At 34.4% G+C, this 14,172-nt stretch overlaps 1 protein-coding gene across 4 annotated transcripts in view; it reads left to right on the forward strand.

Annotated features, from left to right (window-relative positions):
• Positions 1-14,172, forward strand: part of CNBD1 (cyclic nucleotide binding domain containing 1) — a 451,411-nt gene that overhangs the window by 102,829 nt on the left and 334,410 nt on the right. The window lies entirely within an intron of this gene.

Here is a 14,172-nt window from a genome sequence, read left to right on the forward strand (position 1 = left end):
GAACGGATCAACGAAACTAAGAGCTGGTTCTTTGAATTAATAAGATTAATAATCCTTGGCTAGACCTATAAAAAAGAAAAGAGAAAGGACTCAAATAAATAAAATCATGACTGAAAGATCACAACTAACATTGAAGAAATACAATTATAAGAACATATTATTAGCAATTATATGCCAACAAATTAGGCAATCTGGAAGAAATGGATGCATTCCTAGAGATGTATCAACTACCAAAACTGAACCAGAAAGAAATAGAAAACCTGAACAGACCCATAACCAGTAAGGAAATTGAAGCAGTAATTAAAAATCTCCCAACAAACAAGAGCCTAGGGCCAGTTGGCTTCCCAGGGGAATTCTACCAAACATTTAAAGAATTAGTACCTATTCTTCTAAAGCTGTTTCAAAAAATAGAAACGGAAATAAAACTTCTGAACTCTTTCTATGAGTCCAACATTCTCTTGATCCCAAAACCAGACAAAGACCCCACCAAAAAGGAGAATTACAGACCAATATCCTTGATGAACATGGATGCAAAAATTCTCATCAAGATGCTAGCCAGTAGGATCCAGGGGAGATGAACCTTGAGAGACTATGGACTCTGAGAAACACACTGAGGGTTCTACAGGGGAGGGGGGTGGGGGGATGGGTTAGCCTAGTGATGGGTATTAAAGAGGGCAAGTATTGAATGGAGCACTGGGTGTTATACACAAACAATGATTCACGGAACACTACATCAAACATTAATGATGTAATGTATGGTGATTAACATAACATAATAAAATTTTAAAAAAAGAAACATATAAATAAAAAAATGAAAGGAAGAAAGGGAAAATAAGTAAATAAATAAATAAATAAAGGGATTATTCACCATTACCAAGTGGAATTTATTCCTGGGCTACAAGGATGGTTCAACATCTGCATATCAATCAATGTGATAACTACATTAATAAAAGAAAGGACAAGAACAATTTGATCTTCTCAATAGATGCAGAAAAAGCATTTGACAAAGTACAGCATCCTTTCTTGATTACAACTCTTCACAGTGTAGGGATTGAGGGAAGATATCTCAATATCAAAAAAGCCATATATGAAAAGCCCACAGCGAATATCATTCTCAATGGGGAAGAACTGAGAGATTTTCCCTCAAGGTCAGGAACTCGACAGGGATGTCCACTATCACCACTGTTGTTCCAACATAGTACTAGAAGTCCTAGCCTATCAAAATACCATCAATTTTTTTCACAGAAATGGAATAAATAATCCTAAAATTTGTATGGAACCAGAAAAGACCCGAATAGCCAAAGGAATGTTGAAAAAGAGAATCAAAGCTGGTGGCATCAAAATTCCAGACTTCACTCTCTATTACAAAGCTGTAATCACCAAGACAATATGGAACTGACACAAAAACAGACATAGATTAATGGAACAGAATGGAGAACCCAGAAATGGACCCTCAACTCTATGGTGAACTAATCTTCAACAAAACGGGAAAGAATGTCCAATGGAATAAAGACAGTGTCTTCAACAAATGGTGTTGGGAAAATTGGAGAGCCACATGCAGAAGAAGGACACTGTATCATTTCCTTACACCATACACAAAAATAGACTCAAAATGGATGAAAGACCTAAATGTGAGACAGGAATCCATCAAAATCCTAGAGAAGAACACAGACAGAAACCTCTGTGGCCTCGGCTGCAGCAACTTCTTGCTAGATACATCTCCAAATGCAAGGGAAATAAAGGCAAAAATGAACTATTGGGACTTCATCAAGATAAAAAGCTTCTGCACAGCAAAGGAAATAGTCGACACAACCAAAAGACAACTGATAGAATGGGAGAAGATAGTTGTAAATGTCTTATCAGATAAAGGGTTAGAATCCAAAATCTATAGAGAACTTATCAAACTCAAACCCAAAGAATAATCCAATCAAGAAATAGGCAGAAGACATGAACAGACATTTCTCCAAAGAAGACATACAACTGGCCAACGGACACATGAAAAAATGCTCAACATCACTTGGTATCAGGGAAATACAAATCAAACCCACAATGATATTCCACCTTACACCACTCAGAATGGCTAAAATTAACAAGTCAAGAAATAACAGATATTGGCGAGGATGCAGAGAAAAGGTAACCCTCTTACACTGTCGGTGGGAATGCAAGTTGGTGCAGCCACTCTGGAAAACAGTATGGAGGTTCCTCAAAAAGTTGAAAATAGAGCTACCCTATGATTCACTAATTGCACTACTAGGTATTTATCCCAAAGATACAAATGTAGTGACCCGAAGGGGCAACTGCACTCCAATGTTTATAGCAGCAATGTCCACAATAGCCAAACTATGGAAAGAGCCCAGATGTCCATTAACAGGTGAGTGGATATACAAGATGTGGCATACATATATCAGATAAAGGGTTAGTATCCAAAATCTATAAAGAACTTATCAAACTCAACACCCAAAGAATAATCCAATCAAGAAATGGGCAGAAGACATGAACATTTCTCCAAAGAAGACATACAAATGACCAACGGTATGTTTATGAATATTATATATATATATATATATATAATGTTACCATTGCTGTGGGACAAGATTCTGGGCATGGCCTAACTGGCTTCCCTGCCGGAGGTCTCACAAGGTTGCAATCAAAGTGGCAGCTGAGCTGCATTTCCATCTGGAAATCTGACTAAAGAACCATTCCACTCATTCAAGTAGTTTTCTATATCTGCTAAGATAAAGTCTTATAAAATGTAACAAATATACATATACATTATATGTATAATTTTTTTAATCTTCTGAGTCTGTGCTAATTCCTTATGAATCGATATAAAATTAATACAAAATATAGAGGAAAATATTAAAACCAGTATAACAACATGTCTTCCTAAAAACAGAGTATTGATGTGGACAGATCAATGGAAAAGAAGAGATAAATTTGGCTTTGTTCTTTTTTTTTTTAAAGATTTTATTTATTTGAGAGAGAGAGAATGAGAGACAGAGAGCATGAGAGGGAAGAGGGTCAGAGGGAGAAGCAGACCCCCCGCTGGGGGGGGAGCCCGATGTGGGACTCGATCCCGGGACTCCAGGATCATGACCTGAGCCGAAGGCAGTCGCTTAACCACCTGAGCCATCCAGGCGCCCTGGCTTTGTTCTTATTAAATGTAAGAACGTAATATAGTATAAAGGAACATGACGAATTACATTTAAATACCTACTCACACTTGCATTTACTGATACCTACCTCTACCTGTCTCCATTTGAGAATCACTGCCATATCACTGAAGTAAATAGCCGATAGATTACGTGTATTATATTGAGAAATTTAAAATCATAATAAAACTAACAAATCTTAGTCTATTGTAAGCCTGGGAGTAATAAAATATGTCACAGAAAAAAAAGATTGTCTACATAGATATTTTAAAACTTCCGATCATAATAATAATTTAAAATACAAAATTTTAAATTAAAAAATGTTTCCATCAACTATTAAAAAGTATAGTATATCTATTATAGGGTGAGCTAATATAATCTGAAATACAAATTGAGTCATCCATAATATAATTTACAAAAGATAAGCACAATTTGTAAACCTTATATCAAAAAAGTTTTACCCATCAAAAAGAAGCAGTCCAGCAATAAATACTCCTTCCTTTGTTTAAAGACTGAAGAGTGCGATCAGTGAATAAAGATGTTACTGACTCTGAGAAAGTTTTACTTTCTGCCTCTTTAGGTCTGGCTCAACACAAGAATTATTTGCAGAGACCAGATTTGAACATTTGTGAAACTCAAATTCCTCTTTTAATGAGAAGCTCTTTTCTAAAAAGACAAGTTCACAATTGTCAAACTGGGGATAAAACTGTCTGTGGCTGCTTGTAATGAGTCAGTTGTGTCCTCGCTTCTCTTGTGCTAGTGGAAAAATGTTCATTTGCTCTATGATCCCCACAAATGGCTAATTTATTTTTTTCCTTCTGAACTTTTCCTTTTTAATCACATGAATGCAATCCTCTTAATCTCCATCCTCACTGACCTCCCAGAATGCCTTTTTAAATCATTTATAGTCATGTTGAATTTACTATTTTTTTTTCCTAGGGAGCTCCTGTCACAATTTGAAATAATTATTTGGTGAGAATTCACGAGGCCTGAATGTGTTACTTGTGCCTTATTCTGAGAATTGTTTAGGAATGTGGGCTAAGCTGATGACATTTCTAATGGCTTAATTTGTCCTTCTTTTGTGTGTTCCATGCAAGTGTATTTCAGAGAATATGAAAATTGTATAAGAAAATATGTTTTCATGAAGCGTGGGTCACTACATCAAAAACTAATGATGTATTGTATGGTGACTAACATAACATAATAAAATAAAATTAAAAAAAAATAAAATATGTTTTTCAAAGGAAAATGTACAAGCACATTTTCCCCAGATACTTATTTTAAAAAAGAAGAAGCAGTTCTGACAGGACCACACAACTCTCCTAATGGCTTCTCTACAGACAGCCCCATAATTATTCTACCCTGTGGTATGTCTTGTCAGCACAGCTATGTTTGATGGAGAAAATGAAATAATCAGGACCTATTCAGGATCTGTTTTTAGCTGAGCACAGATAGTCAGTTGTCTTTTTGTTGGTGAGAGTAGGCCATTAGTGACATCAAGGTTATGACACCAACCAAATGAAAAGTGAACTGGGATTGTGGCAAGCCAGCAAATCAACTCCCAAGTAAGTGGTAATAGTCATCAAAAAATATGAGCGAACTACAAGGGTCTGAAAGGACAACTAGGGTTATTCATAATTTCTATGTAGGTTTATGTTTTCTTAGTTTTTCAAGGTAAAATTAATTTCAGTGAATAATTCTTGACAATGGCAGCTTCTTTCAATACTGTAATTGTGGGCTTGAGAGAAATGGACACATCAATGCCTGTCTGTGTATTTGTGTTGTGTGTTTGCATGTAAGTGAGCCAAATCATTTTCCTAGAAGGTGCCTAAATTATTAAGGAAAATTTGACATTTTTAAACAGCTAATATTTTTATTGTTTACTATAACCCAGGTGTCATATTAAAGTGCTTAATACATTGTATCTCATTTTCCCTTAAATTTAATAGAATTTAATGTAAACCTTGAGGCTTACGTTAAAAGTATTGCACAACTCTACAATTCAAAATGGAGAAGAGAGGTCTTCCTATATATGGAAAAAAAATATTTTAGCTGATTGCAATCTTAGTACAAGCCATCTACTGGTATGGTTGCCAAGAAAATTAGCATATAGCTGTATTAATAATATAACAACCGAAACACAAGCAATTATAGTGCAGATCAGAATCTGAAGCATGTGTTTCACTTTTGGTTATGTGTTCTGAAGGAGAGATTGGCAAATTGTAGCCCAGCAAGATGAAGGTAACCATAATAGTGAGTGGCTTAGAAGCCATATCATATGATGAACAGTTTATGGAACTTTGGAACTAAGCTAGAGACAAGAATACATAAGAGGGGTACAATAGTTGATAGCTGCCTTTAAGTTCACCCAGACTTCCTTAACACAGGGACTGTATTCTTGATAAGAGAAGTGTTGACTGAATCAACATTATAAAGATTGTGATACAATGGTCCATATGGATCCATATGGATATCCAGTTGTCTCAGCACCACTTATTGAAAAGACCATGAATTATCCAATGCTCTGTAGTACCAACTTTGCTCTAGATGAAGTGTCCACATATTCAAGTCGTTGGTTCTGGCCTCTATTCTCTTACAATCTATTGGTGTAGTTTTGTTTTGTTTTGTTTTGTTTTGTTTAGATTTTCTTTTTTCATTTGAGAGAGAGAGCACTAGGAGGGGGCAGGCAGAGGGAGAGGGAGAAGCAGACTCCCCACCGAGCTGGGAGCCCGACATGGCAGGACCTGGAGATCATGACCTGAGCTAAAGGCGGATGCTCAACGATCTGAGCCACACAGGCACCCATATTGGTGTAGGTTTTATGCTGAGATTATATCTCCTTTATTACTTAAATTTTAATTAAACTTGGTATCTGATAAAGTTCTCAAATCTTTGAGAGTCATAACTATTCTTATTCTTTGAATCTCCATGTAAAGTTTAGAATCAGATCATCAATTTTCTTTTTCTTTTTTTTTTAAAAGATTTTATTTATGTATTTGATAGAGAGAGAAAGAGAACACAAGCAGGGGGAGTGGAAGAGGAAGAAGCAGGCTTCCCACTGAGCAGGGAGCCTGATGCGATGGGGCCTTGATCCCAGGACCTTGGAATCATGACCTGAGCCAAAGACAGATGCTAACCGACTGACCTACCTAGGCACCCCCAGATCATCAGTTTTTAGAAAAGAAGATTTGGGATTTTGATTAAGATTCCATTATTAATATGTTAATTTAGGGAAAATTGACATCTTTTTAATATTGTTTTCCAATTCATAAATAAAGTTTTTCCTTCCATTTACTTGAATCCTTCAAAACTTCTCTGAATAATGTTTATAGTTTTCTTAAAATAGGACTTGATATCTTTTGTTAGAATTATTTGTAGGAGTTTCATATTTTGAATTATTAGTTTTTTAAATAGTATCTTTTTAAAAAATTTCGTATTTGATTTGCTTAATGCTACTATATGGAAATGCAATTGACTTTGGTATATTGACCAAATAGCAATATATCTAGCACTTTGTTAAACTCATTTATTAATTCAAATAGTTCATCTGTAACTCTATATGTTTTTCCTATACACAATCTTATCTGTGAATGTTGAGAATTTTTTTTCCTCCTTTCATTCTTTATTCTTTATACCCTTTTCCTCATAATAGTATTACTACACTGGCTTTTATCTTCAGTAAATGTTGTTCTTGGAAACAGGGTTGAGGATTTCCAATGCAACCTTTATTATAGGTATTCCTCAACTGATATTTACTAAAATTATTAACATATCTGATTTTATTTTATTTTTTAAAGATTTTATTTATTTAAGAGAGAGAGAGAGAATGAGGAGTGGGGAGGAGCAGTGGAAGAGGGAGAAGCAGCAGGGCGCCATCCCAGGACCCTAAGATTATGACCTGAGCTGAAGGCAGACAAATGGCTTAACCAACTGAACCACCCAGGTGCCCCTAGCATATCTGATTTTGAATGAAGTTTCTTGCTTGCTTTCTGTTTTGAATTTTCTTTTTTTTTTTGAAAGATTTTATTTATTTATTTATTTGAGATGGAGAGAGAAAGAGATAGAGAGAGCATGAGTGGGGGGAGGGGCAGAGGGACCAGCAGACTCTCTTCTGAGCATAGAGCCCAATGCTGGGCTCCATCCCAGGATCCTGAGATCATGATCTGAGTCTAAGTCAGACTCTTAACTGACTGAGCCACTCAAGCAACCCTCTGTTTTGAATTTTCTATATTCTTATTTTCTCCTATCTTGTCTTCTATTGCATATGTCTTATTATGTAATTTTCAGACACATTATCTTGAAAATTAGATTATTTTATCTTTTTTGTTTCTCTAGAAATTACCACATGTATCTTTGTCAAAGTGTAATGTTAATTGACACTTTTTCTCTCTTCCTAAGTAAGGAAAGACCTTAGGACATTGTAAATCCACTGTCCTCCATCCTGAATTATATGTTATTTGTTCATGTCTCTTAATTTTTCTATATTTTAAACTTCAAAAGATGTTATTATTTTACAAAATCAGTAATATATTTGTTGCCCTTTATTTCTATTCACATATCCAATTTTGTTTGTCTAAAGAGCACTCTTTTAGTTTTTTGTTTGTTTGCTTTTTTCCTTGTCTGAAAATGTTATTACTCATCTCTCTCCTTCACTTTCAAAGGACATTTTCTCCAGGAATAGGTTTTTAGATTTTGCTGTGGTATGGTATAGGAGTTTTCTTATTACTTACCCTGTTTTGGGCTTTTTAAATCTGTGGCTTATTGTCTTCTATTGCTTCAGCAAAACAGGTATTTTCTTTTTCAAATCTGCTTCTGTTTTATTCACTCACTCTTCTTATTCTGCAACAATTACATGTATGTTAGGCCTTCTCAACTTATCCTCTATATGTCTTGCCCTCTACATTTTCCATGCTTTTGCTCTGCATGCTTCAGTCTGGCTATTTTCTTTTGATCAGTTTTGGTTCATAAATTCTGTATCTATGTTTATCCTTCTGTTACTCTGATCTATTCAGTTGTGTTTTTCATTTTTATAATTTCAGATATCCCATATGCTTTTTATAGATTTACCCATTCTCTGCAGAAGTTCTAATTTTGTCTTTTATCTCTTTGAAGCATAGTAAGTATATTTTACAGCCTATGCCTGATAACTCTAATATCTGAAGTTGTTGTGGGTTTATTTCTATTGTCTGTTTTTCTGCTGTTTGTTTTGTTTATGCCTTTCTTTTCCTGGGCCTGATTAATTTTTTATGTGCTAGCCACTATATTTGAAAGATTGTAGAATCACTATAAAACCTAGTAATGTTATCTTTCTCCAGCAGGATTTACATTGCTTCTGATGGGCTTTGAGGAAGACTAGCAGTTAGGACTTCCTAATCTCTTTTAAGAAATTGAGATGATTTAACATTGAGCTGCAGTCCTCTGTGGTCCTGTTTCTAATCCTTCCCTACTCTGAAAATATAGTTTTTTGGGCCTACTAACCATTTTGTAGGGCTATTTATTAGGCACAGCCTTAGCAGGCCTGGATTCCAATTTCTACTTCCCATTTTTATCTCTAAACTTTAGAAATGGACAGATTTCTAAGGGAAAGACAACTCCAAATACTGGGTTCACTTTTCTTCATGGCATTATTAGCCCTCTGATACCTTCATGTAAATATTTTTGTATTTTATCCAGGCATTAAAGTCCTCCAAATTTGCCACCAAATTTGTGTTAACTGAGGCTTGCCCAAAGACACATATCTATAAACGTGGTATTTGGAACTTAAACCCAGTTTTCTGTAGCTCTAAAGCACATTATTCTTAATCAGTATGTCGATCTTTCTTATTAACGCCTATGTTTAAATTTCAAAGAACGATGCACAATGACTCTTGGAAGTCAGCAAAGAAGTACACATTATTTGAGTCTATGAACTTCAATAGAGTCCTGAAGCAACCTTTGGGAATTCACCATAGCCAGGGTTAGATTGCATCTTTTTAGATTTAATGCCCCAGTATCATATGATGGTAATTTAAATTCTCAGAAATATAGTCACAATACCAACGTCAGAGAAGGAGATGAATAAATCAAAACAATTTATTCATCTATAGTTAAAAAAGATAAACTATCATGAAGACTATGTCAGCCAGTTAGTGATCTCTATTTGTTGGTTAGTGACTGGGAAAAAAGATGAATTATATTCAGAAAGTTACATGTAATCAGAACAAGAATTATTTGGATATTGCATAAGCTACCCCCATTCCCAGGGCTGAGTCCTTAAATCCTAGGACCAGAACACACTCTTCCTCGGATGAATGAGTGCTGCTGCCTTACAAGTTTTGAGGCTCCTTTTTCTATGCACTAGGGTGGTTAAGCCCTTCTTATTCCAGTCCTGTCTTCCTAAAGAAATGTTCAGGACACTTTGGAACTTTAGGTATTCCAAAACATTTCAGGTGAATAATTACAGACACTCTTGTTTTATTTCTACAGCGGTCAATTGCACTGACTGTGTGGATTTTTTTAAAAATGTAATTAAGTGTATAACCATATGTATCATAACTCCAGATATATTTTATTCACATTATTATTGCTTAATATAGTGATAAACTATATTCTGTGTATTTAGAATTTTATAAATTCTAGAAACTACCTCTGTTAGATTGTAATTTTTTGAAAACTAATAATTATTTCAAGTGTGATAAAAACATATATATGTTTGTATATGTTCACATTATCATTAAAATATATTTTATTTTTACTTCTTATAATCTGCTAATTGTGTTACAGTCAAAAATACAACTTCTTGTTCATGTGATCAAGCTAGAGAATTTGCCTCTGGGTTTTTGTAAAAGGAAAGTTTTGGATTAGGTGATACTGAAGTTTCCTTACAGATCTAAAAGCTCATGACTTCATGTAGATTTGGAAAAAAATATCATTCTACTGGCTATGTTTTTAATTTAGGTACAAGTCACTTGTGTGCTGCCATCACTGGTGGGGGGAACCTATAGAAGCATCATCTCGTCTACATGTTGATGTGCTTGAGCATTGAACTCATTTGTTGAGAGATGGAATATTAGTTATGTGTATATTAGGAGTTCATATGTAAATGAAGTCTTTAGACATTGATAATTTGACTATATTAATCCCAGTGAATAAACTTGGGAGAAAATGAATAAAGAGAACAAGAAGGAAACATAAGCTTTTCTCAAAATGTATGTATGGCATGTCTTTAAAAAAATAAAGTCCACTCTAATAATTATGCAGTTATTATGGCATTACTAATTCTCACGGTGGTCTTTTGACTTTGCTCTTGAGATCTTAAACACCCTGATGCAACCAGAAAGCATTACATTTGTCTTTTGATTTTTGAAGATGTTATTTATAGAAGTTTTATGACGTAGTGTTCCTGGACACATTTTAATATTTGAAAATTTTTTTTCCCTTTTCTTATTTTTTAAATTATTTTCTTATTATTTTTTTAATTTAAATTCAAGTTAGTGAATATGTAGTGTAGTATTGGTTTCAGGAGTAGAATTTAGTGATTCATCACTTAAGTATAACACCCAGTGCACATCCCAGTAAGTGCCCTCTTTAATGACCATCACCTATTTAGTACATTCCTCCACCCTCCTCTCCTCCAGAAACCCTCACATTGTTCTCTATAGTTAAGAGTCTCTTACGGTTTGCCTCCCTCTCTCTTTTTATCTTATTTTGTTTTTCCTTCCCTTCCCCTATGTTCATGTGTTTTGTTTCTTAAATTCCACAAATGAGTGAAATAATAAGACCAATAAGGAAGCTTTAAAAGCAAGTTGTATTTGGTCATAAATAGTTAAATCTTCATTTCCCCTTTCTCCAGGGTAAATGTAGACATTTCCTTTAGACATTTCAGAGCATTCTTTTCACTTGTCAGTCTTCACAAATTAAAATTATTGAGCAAAGGCCATTTGTTTCACTCAGTATTTAATTCATAACCTTGTATTTTTTTAATTTGCCTCTTTAAAATGTGATTGATTTCCATTAACATATTATTTCTCTGTGTAATTTCTTCATGTCTTATAATATACTTAGTGTTGTCACCCGAAGAGACCTAAGAATGTCCTTTCATTTTCATGTTCCTCTCCAATAAGGAATTTAAATAATCACTCACAAATAGGAGAGAATATTTTGACCTAAGAATAGTTATCAGCTGAGATTTTTTTGAAATAATTATTCAAAAACCTACTGAGTAACTGTTATATTCTTAAAAAGATGTACAAATAATCTCCTCTATAGCTTTAGCGAATTAGACTTTGAAAATACGTTAAGCATTCTGAGGTGTGGATAAGTAATCATCTGTTCTTCCAGTATTTAATTGCATTTTTAATTGCATCTGTGATTTTGACCTCCAACATAAAGCAAGCATGATTTATTGGGTTACTCAATAAAGCAGCAGAAGCACTTGTAGATGTTATCTTACTCATCACATTCTGACAAAGTTTTTAGTTAATTTACAGATGACTTGCACATGGGTGGGAGCTTAAAATGTGTTTTCAATGACTGGGTGTAATAATGTTTTAAGGAACATGTTCTTAAAATGGTGAGAAAAAAACCCTATTTTTTTTTTTTTGTTTTGAATAGGTTAAGGGGTCTGAGAAGGAAAGATGAATTGCTTTTCTATTTTAACATAATTTAATCTTTACCACGAATACTGGAGGTGGGTTTTATAGTAAGAAACATAAGAAAACCAAGGTTCCAGATGATTAAATAATCTACCGAGATGCCAGTGTCTATATGTGCTCAGTTTATATGTGTTTGGGCCAAAATTTGAGCCTGAGCTTGTCTAGTTAATCTTGTGTTTTGATAAGCTAATTTCAAATCTTTCCTAGAACCAAGGGTGTATCAATCAGTAAATTCATTTATAAAGTTAACACATCAAAGGAAAAAAATAATTCGTCAGAACCAGTGTGGGGTCTGATATTCAACATATTTAAAGTATCATTAAAATGTACTTAAAGGATCTGCAAATGAATTATTTTCTCTTTCTCAGACAAGACTTCCTCACACAGAAAGAAAATAATAAGCACATTTTGGGATTACCCATGAATATTGCTATTTCAGAAACTATCTTCAACAAAACTACATATTACATGAGAAATGAACTAAGAAAAGATAAGGTTGAAATGAATAAAAGGGACAGGTCTTTGTCCCTATAAAGCTACACCTACGAATTTGGTGCTATAGTGAAGCTATTTTTAGGATAAATAAACAAATCTCTGCTTTTGTAATTTTACTTGTTTTTTGGTGTTATTTCGTCATCTATCTGTTGTTGCTACTATGACTGCTTCTGCTGTTATTGTTTTGAAAAATAGTTTTGAACAGTTAAACCTATCACAGGGGAGGAAATTTTGTTGAGGTCTTCGTCAAGCAGCAACAAATACAGTAATCGGTGAAAACTTGGAATGAAAAATTGTAGAGATTCACTGGAGTTGCCATTCTTATGCCACCTTGACTTTGTTTTATAAATCTTTAGTACTTTTGTAATTTAGCTTTTTAGGTGTAGGTAGATCTCAGTTTAGCATATATTTGAGTTTGTACTCTATCTCAAATGTCCCAACTTCCTTTGCTCATTAATTCACTCATTCCTAATAGTGGTGATGTGTACACAGCTGCCCAATTCCTAGGAGAACTCCCACTTGGTTCTGTTAGTTTCATTTTGGTAGGAGAGTGATGCTTTGATTTGATGTCTCAGTCTCCAAACAAATGAATAATCCCTCCCTCTCTGCTCAGAGGGTGTCAGAGAGCTGAATGTTCACAGACAAGTGATGAGTAGTGTGTCCACACTTCTGGACATTTGGACATGGTGTCTCCTTAACCTGGCTAGTCCTTATGAGGAAAGTTCCTCCTTCTGCCACTCTGAGTGCCCTTCTCTGCCCACTCCTTCCTTGCTGGCTTTGTTATCATTCTGGTGACTTCCCTCTCTTTCCCCAGCTCTAGTCCAAACCAGCATATAACAAAATATTCTTTCTCAGAGAGTGTTAGAGCTTTTTAAAGACTTGTTTCTGTATGGGATTGGGGCGGTAAAAAATACCTTTGATATTGTTGGAGGAAGATGTGAGAGGGAAGGACATAAACCTAAAATATACTGGTTAATAATTGCAGATAAACCTCTATCACATATTTGTTCATCAAATATTTATCAAGTGCTTGTTACTTGTCAGAGATCTTTTAAGTGATGAGAATAGCACAATTAAAAAAATAGAAAAGGTCTCTGCTCCCTTGGAGATACTGTGTATGGGCTTTGAAGGAAATAGTGAGAAATAGAGCTGTTTCTGTCCCCCACCCTGCTTTGAATTGTAATGGGAAGCCATTGGATGGTTTTTAAGCCGTGGAATTATATGATTTGTAGCCTGTTTTTGGAAGATTAGTTTATGCTATGAGGAGCAGATAACTGCATTAAATTAGGAGGGGGAGTAAGGAAAATAGAATCAAGGATGATTACTTGGACTTTTTATTAATTATTTCAAGCAGTAAATATTTATTAAGCATCTATTATGCATGAAGCACAGTAATAGGCACCATGGTAAATAAATATTTTTGTATTGGTGTCATTTATCCAGAGCCTTGATGTTTTCACCAAATTGATATTAAAGAGCACAACAGTACCTTTTTTAAAATTATGATTCCAAGATACCATAAAATAATAGATTTAAGAATATGAAATGGGAGGTGAGAAATTTTGCTGTTATTGTTTTACAGTTTATTTACTGTTTATTTTCAATCATTGATGAATTAATTATTCTTTGGAAGAGAAATTTAAACAAAAACAAAAAACACAGTGGAGAAAATAGGGCAAAGGAAGCTTCTGTGTGATGCAAAGAACTCCCTTTTTGTGTCTGTGTCTTGTGTGTGCAGTCTAGGGCTATTAGGAATATTGCAGCTATGAAGATTTTTGAGTGGTCTCTTAGGGCATGTAGTTCTTTTGGATATATGTCTAAGCTAAATTCTTAGATCATAATGTAGGTGAGATTTTAACTTTGGTAAATACTGCCATCCAATTTTCCAAAAT

Source organism: Callorhinus ursinus, unplaced genomic scaffold (genome assembly GCF_003265705.2).
Source record: "Callorhinus ursinus isolate GAN/ISIS: 27379988/994484 unplaced genomic scaffold, GSC_fseal_2.0 scaffold5, whole genome shotgun sequence".
NCBI classification, from domain to species: domain Eukaryota; kingdom Metazoa; phylum Chordata; class Mammalia; order Carnivora; family Otariidae; genus Callorhinus; species Callorhinus ursinus.